The sequence below is a fragment of the Marmota flaviventris genome, chromosome 10 (assembly GCF_047511675.1).
Source record: "Marmota flaviventris isolate mMarFla1 chromosome 10, mMarFla1.hap1, whole genome shotgun sequence".
NCBI classification, from domain to species: Eukaryota; Metazoa; Chordata; class Mammalia; order Rodentia; family Sciuridae; genus Marmota; species Marmota flaviventris.
This window is the reverse complement of record NC_092507.1, coordinates 24,944,196-24,957,651: the sequence shown is the minus strand read 5'-3', so window position 1 is coordinate 24,957,651 and position 13,456 is coordinate 24,944,196. Positions and strand designations below refer to the sequence as shown.

Sequence of the window (13,456 nt, the reverse complement as noted above, 5' to 3'; positions counted from 1 at the left end):
AACTCAGAAGTGTATGATCCCGGGCAGGCTGCTTCCATTTCTCAGTGTTTCCTCATCTGTAAAATGAGGACAAGAATGCTTGTATTGCGGGGTTTGGGGGCAGGGAGTAAATAATAGAAGCCCGGTGGTGCCTGGTCCTTTGTACCTTCTCCCTCCAAGTATAGCTTCCTTCCCACGTTAGCACCTGACTAATAGGAATTCTTTATTGGAATTCCAAGGAACTGGGAAGGAGAGGAGCATCAGCACTTCTCACCTCAGGACCCGTCTTCTCCACCCCTCACCGTAGCCCTGTGGATAATAACAATATGCCCTGACATGACATAGACATTATTATGATTCCCATTTTATACATGAGAAACCTGAGATTCCAAAAGAATGCATGTCTAAATTGCACAAGGAGGCAGACAGCTTGGGATAGGAACCCAGATCTTTATGAATCTTTTCTCCATATCCCACTGTGGGCGAGTCTGGTTCTTGAGCCCAGTGAGTTAGAAGGTATAGAGCAGGTTGGGGTGGCAGCATGCATGAAAGGTGTGACAGGAGAATTGAACAAGGGAATTGTGGGGTCACCAGTCTGGCTGGAGCAGAGGATGCATATAAATAAGGACAAGAGTATGGCTTGGCTAGGGAGGGTCTTCAGTGCCAGTAAATAAGGGAGTCGTGGTGGGCTCTTGAGAAGGATTGGCTCACCAGGGTCCTTGGCAGTGCAGAGAGCCCATGAGAAAGCAACGATCAGGAGCCTGTTCCAGCCATTTAGGAATGAAGTCCTGAGGATTTGGAAAAATGGTGAACCAAGAAAAGGAGAAGAGTAGCCAGAAGAAGAACCCTGTTCTTGAGAGTTTCAATAAAAACTGGCTCAAGGATTACCTTGTTGCAAGAGAGGTAGACGTAGATTCACTGGGGGACACACGTCCTGAGACTCAATTTAATTAAAGTTAAAGAATGTATTAAGTGTTTTCTGTGTGCAAGTTTTTGAGCTGCACCCTCAAATGAGGCCAGTAGTACTCCTAGGGACTTTGTACCACTAGGAGGATGAATTCAATAGACACTGTCATCCTGAACAGCTGGGATGCGCTTCCAGAAGCACAAATGATCCATTCAGCCTCTGACTAGAAGCCTCCATGGCACCCCATGAAGCTTGGCTCACTCCACGAGTAAAACCTCCACATCTCATCCTGGCTTTGGGGCCACCATGACCTCAACCCTGTTCCCCACCACATGTCTTCAGCAATATTCTGGTGACACTAGAGTCTTGAAGGATGGCCAGGAGGTTTCCAGGTAGCCCAGGAGGAAGGCTAGTGGGAGGGGAAGGGCCATCTCTGCAGAGGAAGCCTGGAGGAGCTAGAAATGGTTCCCGTGACTAGACGGTCACCTGTACTTGGTGGGTGGCCATAGCCACAGAGGAGATGGAGCTGGTGGAGCAGGTGCAGCCAGAGCTTGGAGGGCCATGGGCCTGGATGGCTTCTGGCAGCTTCTGGGTGGCCTGAACCTGGGAGCCTCATGAGGAGGCCATCTCCAGGTGTGGTGATGTGAGGCAGTGGCAGCAGAGAGGGGGAGGAAGAGGCACATCCAGGGGACATTTAAGCAGCCACACCAGCTGAGCTCACTCTTCTTAGTAAATATGGAGATGGGGGTTTCTTCACTTTCCCCATGTTTTAGTGTGTAATAGACAACAGGTAGTATATGCAGAATATCTGGGGGAACAGTGTTCCAAGCACCTGTCCACCTGCCACCAAGGTTCAGCCAGGCTCCTATTTTGTGCCTTCTGTCTTTTTTTCTTCTTCCAATCCTTTCCTCCCTCTTTTTGGTTGAATCACTCAGAAGTACAGTGTAGGCATCATGTATTTGTCCAAAGGTAAAGATGATCTCCAGGACAAAACCACGTTGGCCTTCCTAACGGGCCCCATGGCTTTCCTCCAGGAATCAAGGCTTAGGAGCAGGGTTGGAGGAGAGCAGAGCAGATCTGGGGGCCGTGGACAACAGGGAAAGCACAGAAATAAATCAAGGGAAGTCTGGGCACAGGGGAGGACATCTTTGCTAATGGGAATGACCAGTGGGTGGGGGATGGGCGGGAGGCTGGGGTCAAAGCCAACCAGGACATACTGTCTCCAGAGGGAAGCCTGGGGTTTGCTGAGTGTGCATGGGGACCCGAGGTGGGAAACAGGATGTGAACAGGACATCCCCACTCGGGAAGGCTCCTGGGAGCCACAGCCAACCCAAGGGAGCTAAGTAAGGCAGGGGTCTGCACTGAGCACCCAGAGTGGAGATGGAGGTGCCAGACACACCTGCCTTCCTCCAGGGGGCACAGCCGGCACAGGAGCCCATCCGCACTCTTATGGGTACTCACTCCCTCTCCTTGGCACCTCCCTCTCTCTCCTCTTTCTCCTTCTTCCTCCCTCCCTGTCTCCCCTCATCTGCTCTCCTCCCTTCCCTCCCTTCCCTTCCCTCCCCCTCTCCTCGCCTCCCTCCTCCCTCCTCTCCTCTGTCTGTCCTTCACTCTCTTCTTCCTCCCCTCCCCTCCCCCCACACCCTCACCTCCCTTCAGGAACAGCAGCAAAGTTAAGGGAACTAATAATCCCACAGACAGGAAAAGACACTTTTTGTGTTTGAGTCCTTATTTAGTCAGTTTTTTTAAACTGGGAATATATTTATAGAATTTTCTATATAAAAAAAATAGGCATGCATTTTTAAGACTTCAAAAAGTAAGAGTAAGAAAGGTGATGAAGTATGCATCCACAGTCCCCACGATCTTATCCTGTCATCCTGCTCTCCCACACACCCACGTGAGGTAACCGTTGATATCTGGATGTTCTGCTTTATTCTTTTAGACATTTTGCACACCAACAAATACATAAAGCTAATTCAGTAGGCATGGTTCCTAAAACAAGATCATCCCAACACCTGACTCAGAGACTTGCTGTTTGTTTTGCCACTTAATCCTACCGCACCATCTTATTATGTCAATATGTATAGATCTGCCTCATCCTGTCTGATGGCTATAGAGAATTCTATTATGGCCATCATTTATTTAACTACTCCTGTATTGACAAAGTGAATATTTTCAAGACTTTAACTCCAACAAACATCCTTATCATGACTCTCTGAAGAGCTGTCCAATCATTTCCTTACGGTATATTCTTAGAACGCCAATTTTGGTGCATGACCTCAAATTTCCAAGTTACAGCAACTTACAAGTTCACCAAAGGTCTATGGGACCAGGCTTCCCACACAGCCTGGCTGAATGTTGTCCATCCCTTGTGTCTTCACCAATCTGATGGACAAAAGGCTATTTAATGGATCCACCCAGTCACATCCTTCTTTGGGGTAGCTTGTCTTATTCATATAGAGTGTTCATTTGGGCTCATTTCTAAATATTTCATCATTTCAGTGTAGGTTTCCTTTAAACCCAAGAATATCTCAGGATTTTTTTTTAAGTTACTAAGTGGTTATGGTGATTATAACTGCTGTAGGATGGTGGTTAAATGGTCTCTTTAAATTTTTTTTAACTTTTACTGCATCGAGGCTTTTTTTACGTTCTGAAACTTTCTGTTGTGTTTATCTTCTGTGGCTGCTTAAGAGCATAAGAGGAGAACACAGTTCTCTATTTCTCTCACATCAAATGTTATTATGATTGCTTTCAAATGAAATGGATTCTGCCTCTTTACGACTTTTAGTTTTGACTCTCTTTGTTGGATGCTGATCTAATTTAATTGGCTTTGTTTTCCGCCTAGTGATTGAAAGTTCTCTATCCTGTCTTTATTCTGCTGGTGGTGGTCTGGTTTTATTTTTGTTTGTTTGCTTGCTTTTTGTTTCGGTACTGGGGATTGATCTCAGGGGCACTCGCCTACTGAGCCACATCTCCAGCCCTTTTTTGTATTTTATTTAGAGACCGGGTCTCACTGAGTTGCTTAGTGCCTCGCTTTTGCTGAGGCTGGCTTTGAACTCAAGATCCTCCTGCCTCAGCCTCCTGAGCTGCTGGGATTACAGGTGTGGGCCACCGCACCAGGTGGTCTGGTGTTTTGCTAATTCGGTTCTAGAAGGTGACCATCCTGGCACGTACTCCGCCTTTCATTCTGGAAACCTTGCTTTTGTTTTTATTTCATTTTGTTCACAACTGTCTTGACAATCTTCTTTTGTTTTTATCAAAATCATCGTCTTGCTTCTCCCCAAGGATACTGTCTATGTTTGGTTTTACAATGTCACTTGTTTGATTATTCAGCTGGGTTCTTTATGTCCCGTGAGTTTTGTTCGTGCAGCCTCAAGTCCCAGCTGAGAGCTGGACTCCCTGCCAGCCTGCCTGCATCTCCTTAGCCATGCAGCCACATCTGTGCCTTAGTCCTCCTGTCTGAAAAATAGTGATCAAAACAGTGCCAACCGCTCGGTCGCTATGGCGATTAAGTGAGCCCCTTAAAAGAGCAGCCAGCACCGGAAGCCAGGTAGCTAGTTGTTCATTTTACCCACCCATGGGCATCCCGTGTGCCCAGAAGACACAGGTGACAGGTGGTGGCTGCTGTGTTGTGGAGCAGGAGCAGGTGTGCCAGTCGAGGACATGTGGGATGGCCTTGGGACAGCAACAGGCCCTCCCCTGAGACTGTTCCCAGGGCTACTGACATGAGAAGGCTTCCAGGAGGCTCTCGCCACTCTGTCCCCACCCAGACCAAGCCCTGGGAGTGACCTGAGGAATCCGTGGCCGGGTTCTCCCTAACAAGGTGGGCAAGGATGTGCCTTCCAGGAGTACCCAAGAGGAACAGTGGGTGGCTGCAGGCGTTCCTGGGCGTGGCCCAGGCTGGAATGTTGTCCCTTCCTGGGTGTGTTGGGTAAGAGCTGGGGGACGGTCAGACCTTCCCTTCAGCCCATGGGGCATCTTTAGGTGTTGGCAGGTGCTCCTGCCTGAGTGCCAGGAACGGGACCGGTGGACCTACTAACTCTGTTCAGGCCTGGCAGCTCGAGGCAAGAGAGCTGAGCAGTGCCCCTGCATGCCTCTGCACCCGGGCATCAACTCCTAGCACACAGAAGGCTCGTCCTGTGGGCCTGGGGCTCTTCTCCATCAACAGTGAAGGCGAGGTTGGAGTTTTCCTTTCTATATCCATGAACCCACTCAGGTGAAAATTGGAGAAGAAAGCCTTCGGCTCTGGATCTTCTCCTCCACCAGCCTTTCTCAGCTATCTACAGCGCACCAGGTTCTTACAGTAGCTGTGCCCCCATTGTATGGATGAGGTCACCAAGGCCCAGAAACAACTACCTGAGTCTTGAACCTGCTCTGCGTCCCTGACCTTACTCTTTCCAGGCTGCCCTCCTGGCCTGGTCTGGTTTGTAGCAGGCGTCCAATGCCTCTTCTGTGCTAGGGACTGTGCCATGCTGTGCGGCAGGACCCACAAAGAGAAGATGAGGTGAGGCACTCTCTCCCAGGGGTTCCCATCCCAGCGCGGAGCAAGCAGGGATCCCCGAGACAGTGCAGTACCTGAAAGCCACACAGAAGTTCAGTAACTGAAGAGAGAGGGTGAAGAGGGGTCTCAGCGGCACCCTGAGCGCCAACATGAGAATAGACTGAATAGACTTCCCGGTGTTACAAGGAGCCATGAGAACGTCTCTAATACAGTCACATGTTCAGTTCTAGGTGAAAATTGGGAGTAATTATTCAGCACAGAATGAGGTGATTAAAAATAAGTGAGAAATTGTCTTTCTCTTGAAGGTCTCAGTATTACTGAGAGAAATTTTATCATTTAGGAAAGGCAATAGAAAACCTTTTTCTCCTAGAACAAGAGTCTGTTGTTCGTGCAGCCTCAAGTCCCAGCTGAGAGCTGGACTCCCTGCCAGCCTGCCTGCATCTCCTTAGCCACGCAGCCACATCTGTGCCTTAGTCCTCCTGTCTGAAAAACAGTGATCAAAACAGTCCAAATGGGAACCTCACACAGCTGCTCAGGGAACTGTGACCTTTCCTCTTGTTCCCCCATCCTGAGGCTCTTGTCCTCATGGTTACCCAGATAGCTGCCACAGCTCCAGACATTATGTCTGTGTTCCCATCTAAAAGAAGAAGGAAAAAATAAAATAATAAAAGATAATGGAAGAGGAAAGGGCACTGAGCTTTCTGCTTTTGAGGGTTTGCATATTTACTTGGATAAAACCACCATCCTCTGAAACATCTTGTTTATCTAATTTGTCAAAGCTTGCCACACCTGGCTGAGGAAAAGTGAGAGAAATCAATTTTGCTTTGCTTTTACAGTTTCAATAGTGGAGACAGATGAGAGGTTTGGAAATAAAGTACAGATGAGCCAACCTGCAGATTCTTAACATAATGTGATAAATGCTAGAGTAGAATTACATACCAAACACAATAGAAGAGCATCTGGGAAGACGTTTCATAATTCTAGGTGGCAGTTTGGGGGTGGGGAGGTACAGAGAGGAGGTGCTATTTTAGCTGTGCTTTAAAGAACCATGCGGAGTAGAGGGAAGGGGTTCCAGGCACGTGGAGAGGAGAAGGTGCAGATGCATTCCGCAGCATCTGGAACTCTCCTGGTCTGGGGTGACACAGTGATGTCTCTGCTTCAGGACAATGCATAGTGGCACTGCAGAGGATAAATTGGCTGGGAAATCAGAGAGAGGCCTAGCACAACCTTCTAAGGATCCTGATCACACTCAGAAGAACCACGTTCTGTTTCTTGCACACAAATTCAATAGGGACAAAGATCTGGGATGGCTGACTGTAGGGAGGAATACTTAGGAATACAGAAGAGATGGTCCTTTGTAGGTGCATCCTCTCTGCAGAGATCTGGACCTGTGGAGGGTGGAGAATTTCTTGCTCTGGGGTGCTCTGATTTCTACTCCTAATGCCATAAAACTCACATTCCACTAATATCCTTATTTGTGGATTTTTAACTTCCTAATGATTAACGCAGAGGGCAAGCTTCATTCTGAGATATTGGCCCCCAGCAGCAGGATTGCCGAGAGGAGGGGCATAGTTTGGATGAACCAGATCCCTGTGCAAAGGAGCTTGTCTTCAAAACAGTTGGCCATGCCTGCAGCCCAGAATCCCCTGCTGCAATTTCCGATCCTTCAAGGGACAGCAATTCCCCGCTGGGTTGTCATTGCCTCCCTCCAGCCAGCAAGTAGGCAGCTGGCCCAGAGGAGGCCAGAAGGCACCGGAAGTGAAGCTTGCGTTCACAGCTCTGGCAAGAAGTCCTGGCCACAGGTTCAGCAGCTTCCAGAAGGTTTCTTTTTGAGCAGCCACAGTGAGTTAAAGTTTAAACAGAGAGGGGCTGTGTTCTTGCACTGCGAGAGCTGACCTCCCGAAGGAGCCCCACAGATGAGCACATGCGGCTGGGCCGGTCCTTTGTCAAGAGTTAAGGTTTCAACAAATCAGGAAACAGCCAACAGGAGCTGGGAAGGTGTTTTGCAGGAGAGGATGTGGATAGCCTGGTAGGTATAAATGTGGCTTTGAGAGTGCTGGTACTCTCTGGCGATTTCTTTTTTCACGGATCACCTCTAGAAAAAGAGACACAAACTACCTCAAATTATCCAAGAACGATAATCCTGCCGGGCTGCCCTGGGTAATTGGACTGACCACAATACAACCATTTAACTGCCAGTTTACGATCCCAGAAATGAATTTCAACACCTCGTAGTAGGAGAACGAGCAGTTCAGCCAAAGAAATGGACGTGTCCTGTGGAGTAACACACTGGACCAGGGTAGCTCTCTCCCTTTCAAAAGACAGGTTAAAAAAATAATCAGTGAAACAAACTTAAAGGGTGCCGTACAAAACATGCCATCCAAAGAAAAAGAACCATTTCCCTAAAGAAATAGGAAAACTGTTTCTTTCTGCAGAGATTTTACTACAGTGGCCAGAAGAAAATTCTGAGGGCTATTTATGTAATAGTCTCATTCAAATATAAGGAATGGGACTGGGCACAGTGGCTGGGCACACCTGTAGTCCCAGTGGCTTGGAAGACTGAGGCAGGAGGATTGTGAGTTCAAAGCCAGCCTCAACAACTTAGGGAGACTCTGTCTCAAAACAAACAAAAAAATAGAAAAAGCGCTGGGGATGTGACTCAGTAATTAAGCACCACTGGATTCAATCCCTGCTACCAAAAACAATAGGAATAGGAATAGAGAAGATGGGTAGAGATGGGTGGTGAAATCGGGGAGAGAGCCCCAGAGGTAGAAGGGCGGTGATGGTGACACGTGAGGAATCCCAAGAGACTAAATGTCCAATAACAACTCAAATCCACAATAGCAACTTGTGCCCTATAAAAAACCAAAGCATTGAAATAGATGATAAGCCAGAGGATCTAAGACTGCAGAGAGAAAGTAAAGGTGCAGAAGTCATGATAAAAAAGTAGCCATGCATGGAAGATAGAGTGACAACACAACCCAGAGAGAATAAATGAAGAACATATAACAACCATTTCTCCTTACAGTTCTGGAGGTCAGGAAGTCCAAGAACAAGGCACAGGCAGATCTGGTGTCATTCCTCATAGGTGGGACCTTCTTGCTGTGTCCTCCCATGGTGTAAGGGCCAATAAGCTTCCTGAAGGCTCTTTATAAGGGCACTAATCCTATTTATGAGGGCTCCACCCTCATGATGTAATCACTTCCTAAAGGCCCTGCCTGCTGACACCATCGCCTTGAGAGTTAAGATTTCAACATAGGAATTTGGGGAGGACACAAACATTCAGACAGTAACACAGGCCTTCCTCCCACATCCCAGTGACCAAAATGTATTTCATAGCTGTGCCTTATTGTAAGGGAGGTCACACCTATGAGGAAGAGGACTCAGGAGTTGAACTCATGGCATTGTCGCTTCCACCAAGAGCACACATGTCAGTTCTGCTAAGTATAAATCTGCCTCTGTCTGGCCACCCCGCTGAGTGAGGTAGAAGGGAATGAAGGGGCAGAAGCAGCCTCTGGAGCAGGCCAAGGTTAGAGAAGCTCAGGATGGATGGGGATCGGGAGGGTCCACAGATACAGGGCTGTGAGCAGAGACAGGCTCCAGTCTGGGGCCTGGATTAAGGATCATCAAAGAACCAAAGTGAGAGGGGACAAGAGTTCAAGACTCAGATCCAGAACAGATGATGTGGGGGGCATCCCAGAGAAGGGACCCAGAATGCTGGCACACAGGTGGGAAGCCTCTTTTGCTACAGGTTAAACATCCATATTTCAAGGCATAGATAGGTGTTAAAAAAATCTGACAAATATTAAAAATGCAAGGCTGTGTCAAAGGAATAGAATGTGAACACAAATAAAAGGCAGGCATTAACAATATTGATTTTCTTTTTTTATAAAAAAAGATAAAATTCAAGGTAAAACCAAGAAGCATTTAAAGGGGCAGAGGGAATTCTTTCATGGAATAAAATTCAGAGTCCACCCCAATAACATAAGGAAAAAGCATAAAGCACAATCTATCAGAGATTGACCATCATAGTCAGAGACTTGAGCACATCCCTCCAGTCTAGTAAAATAGTAAATAAATAGAACAAAAGTGGAATTAGTTTCAGGTGGTTTTACCATTTGTGAATGTTACTCATGTTAATCAAATGCTGTACCCATGATTCCATTTATGGAACCCTCCTAAATAATGATACTGTCCTTTTACAAAGGGGAAACTAAGGCTCTGCAAAGTTGCCCAATCAGGTCTTTGACTCCACAGCCGGGGGGGGGGGGTTCTTTTTTTTGGGGGGGGGTTGCATTTCTTCCAAGGACAGAGGCACCTCCCTGTCATCAAATTCCTGACACATAACGGCAAGCTCTAATGACAGGCAACCTCAGAGGCCCCAACCACAGGATGACCATGAAGAGAGGACAGTCAGATTCAAGGTCACCCAGCACCTCTAGAGGAAAGCACAAGGCCACAGCCTAAGTCACCACTCTCAACGGTTACCCACTTTTTTCAGTGATCTGAAGCCTAGTTTTATTTTTTGACTTTCAAAAATAACCCAGGAATTGCTTTCTTTTGAGTACCAGCTGGTCCTGGGAGAAAAGCACCACTGACACCGCTCTAGACACGGGCTTTGGGCTTCGGGTTGTCTTCTCAGTGCTTGCTCTTTGGATAGCACGAAGCCTTAATTATTATTGTCTGTTATTATGATCATGGTTTAATTGTTGGTTTGCACTTGTGTGGCTCAGAGGGGGACATTTTCTTGAACAAATATTATTTTCTTATTGTCATCTCCAGTGTCACTGAGGATAATTTAAACTGCATTCTCATTTGGGGGCAGGAGTGATTTCTGACCCCCTCCCTCCTGCAGCAGCTGTTCATTCACAGGCCATTTTCCCCTAACATAAAGATCCGCTGACACGGATCTGTGCAGGGTCTGTTGGATTCACACCAGTGGTGACAGTTGCCTGGGAGCACCCCAAGCACTTCCATATTCTGGGGCTCCAGTCAAAAGGCAAATGAAATCCACATGTTGAGATGCCATAGGTGGTTTTTTTTTTTTTCTTTCTCATTTTTGAATGGCTTTCCAATGTGCAATAGATACAAATGAGATACTAAAATGCAAATCCAAAAGGCCCTGTGTGTTCACGTTTCCTTCAGACTGAAAGAACCTAGGAGCTCAATGTGGGAGCAAGCTTTGCCTGTGCACAGCACTTGAGAGGGGCACGCTCCAGCAGTGAGAACCCAGGACTCTCCTAGCTTCTCAGATTTGGGCTCCTATACAGCACCTCTCCCTGATGTTGAACCTCACCAGCCTCACCATCAAGGCATGGTGGAATCTCAGTGGCGGCAGGTAGGAGGAGGCAAGGCATAAGAGCCAGAGGGAGCATTTTCAGCAGGGACCTGCTCTTAGGGGACTGTGGTAGGACATGGGACTCTGGAATTGTCATAAGGAAATCTGCCGTATTCCTGACTGCATCTGCAGTGGCTGCTAAGCTATCTGCACCTGGTCACTGCCATTTGTTGATTGTGCAAAATCAGTACCTACTGAATGGGCCTGGGGAACCTCCAGGCCACATTTAAGGGGTAAGACCACCGTTGCCTAACCCCCAGTTTCTCCTGAGTTTCCTCTCAGCAGTGAGCACTGGCCCAGGTCTGTGGGCTGGATAGAGCCTACCTCTATCCAGCACCAGAGATACCCTTGTAAGACCCAAGGAACTGGACATGGGAGCGCAGAGAGATGCCAGACCCTCCAGAGACTCAGAAAGCACTTTCCTTAGGATGGAGGGGTTGTTCATGCCACTGTCTCTGGCCAAGTGGCACCCAGTTGGCAAGGACAGTGGGTTGAGTTAGGCTGAACTGTGGAATCTCTGACAGCTGTGAGCCATTCATTCGTTTGCCAATTCAATCAGACCATATTCACCAAGTGATTGGTGTGGCCAGGCTCAAGGTTTGTTATCAGAGACAAGGCGATGAGTGAGACACAGGCCCAACAGTGAAGGGAGGCATCAAGACAGGGACGTCAGTAGGTGGCTCTTTTCTCTTACACAGATGATATAAATCCCTAGGTGTAGGCCCACCCTAACCCGGTTGACCTCATGGTCTTAGCTTAATGACATCTATGATCCTCTTTCCAAATAAGGTCAAATTCACAGGTACATGAGATTGGAACTTGAGTGTATCTTTCTGAAGAAGCACCCCTCAACCTCACTACCTGTGCTATGGGATAGGTTGGGGGTGGGGGGCAGTAAGAGCCTTACGGACAGGAAGTCCCCAAAGCAAGAAAACCAGGAAACAGAGAAGATCGAGGGGCAGGAGAAGGCAACAGAGGCCACCATGAGGGACTTCCTAGGTGCCATCTTCCTCTACTCTGTAGGGAAAGAAGAGTGATGGATCAGAGGCGTGGTACAGAAGTCACTGTGCCCTGGTTGAGCGGGGGTGCGGGAGGCAGCTGTGTCCAGCAGGCCAGCTGGACTGCTCTTTTTATGTCGGGTATGAGCCGCACTCTCTCTTGCCATCTTCCTCTCTCTCAATTTCTTTGAGTGCTGCTTTCTTCCTTCAAAACTGCTTCAAAGACACCCTCTCCTCCAAGCCTTCCTTGCCTCCCTGAAATTAGAAGAAGATGTTGTAAAGGCAAAGCCTTCAGACCTGGTGGACGTGGTTGTGACAGTGATTCTGGCTCCTTATTGCTGTCTGATGGCTGGCAGGTGGCCTGTGTTAAGCCCTCAGAACTTCATAGCCTCCTTGGAAAGATGGCACAAACAGACTCTAAATATCAGGCTTTTCACGAGGACATGAGGCAATACACACAGAGCAGCTGGCGCAGAGGTGGTCCCCCCATTGTCTAGCTCTCTCTTTCCTCCAGTTGTTTTGACAGCACCCTGTGGTATCCCACTCTGCAGCACCTAGGACATAGATTACTGTGTGTTCTGCGTCCCCTTAAAGAAGCGCAGCAGCCTCCAGCTTCGCACACCCCAGTGGCTCAATGCGAAACCTGACGCACAATATACGTCATCCATCTTCCCAGGGAAATGACCTGTTTTGTGTTGATGATACACACACACACACACACACACACACACGCAAGTCATCAATAGGAAGAGGTACCTTGTCACCTATTCTCTCCCCTTCAGTGCTTCCCACTTGGGGACACAGCACAGGAAGGGTCCCCAGACCATTCGCAATATTTCAAAACCCAAAAGAAGACCCAGGGCTCACCTGCTGGGGAGGTGCTCAGACAGACCCAAATGTCTGCTTGGGCCTGGAATTGCTTCTATTGATCAGAAACTCGAATTGGTATTTATGCACTTTGATGTCCATAAGATGAGGAAAGTTTTCAATAGGAGTCTGAATAAATGTGGCCAGTGTGGCAAACCCAGTCTTCCCTGGCTCTCATCAAGGGTTTGTAACCAGGCCCCTAGCTAATTCTCCTGCATCTACTCAGGCCCTTCTGTCAATCTATTCTCGTCCTTGGAGCCAGAGCCATCCTGAAATACAAATCAGACCTCATCAAGCCTTAGCTTAGAATCCTTCAGTGACTCCCCTTATCCCAGAAAATAAAGTCCAAACTTCTTCCCCAACCCAAGTCCCAGCAGGCCCGGCCTCTGCCTGCTGCTCTTGGCCCCACTACTGCCCCCATGGCCTGTTTGTTGCTCAGATGCCCTGGGGCTGCTTCCCTTCTGGGACCTTTGCAGTGCTGCCCTTTATACAGGAAAAGCCACCTCCCACCTCTGACCCTGCCTGCTCTGCCTAGGGCCGGCTCCCTTTAAGCCCGTCATCTTGCTTAAACCTCACCTCCTTGGAGAGGTCTTCTCAGGCTGCTATTTCTTAAACGGTTCCTCTGTCTCTGCACCCCTCCATTCTCCTCACCACAGCTGCCACAGCTGATAATATTTTAATGGATTTGTGCATGCAGGGGTAGCACCCAATTCTAGGAACTTCTGCAATATGGCACCCAGGGTTGGGAACTTGACCCCCAGTCCTTTTAGTTGCCAAGGTATAGTTCTCACAGTTCCCTCCTCTCCCCTCCTCTTGGTCTCATCAATACCAATAAGACTGTGTCTGATTAATAGATTAACTATGCT

The 13,456-nt window shown here is 48.1% G+C and overlaps 1 protein-coding gene across 1 annotated transcript in view; it reads left to right on the top strand.

Moving 5' to 3' along the window:
• Positions 1-13,456, top strand: part of Csmd2 (CUB and Sushi multiple domains 2) — a 539,902-nt gene that overhangs the window by 397,236 nt on the left and 129,210 nt on the right. The gene's annotated exons all lie outside the window — the stretch shown is intronic.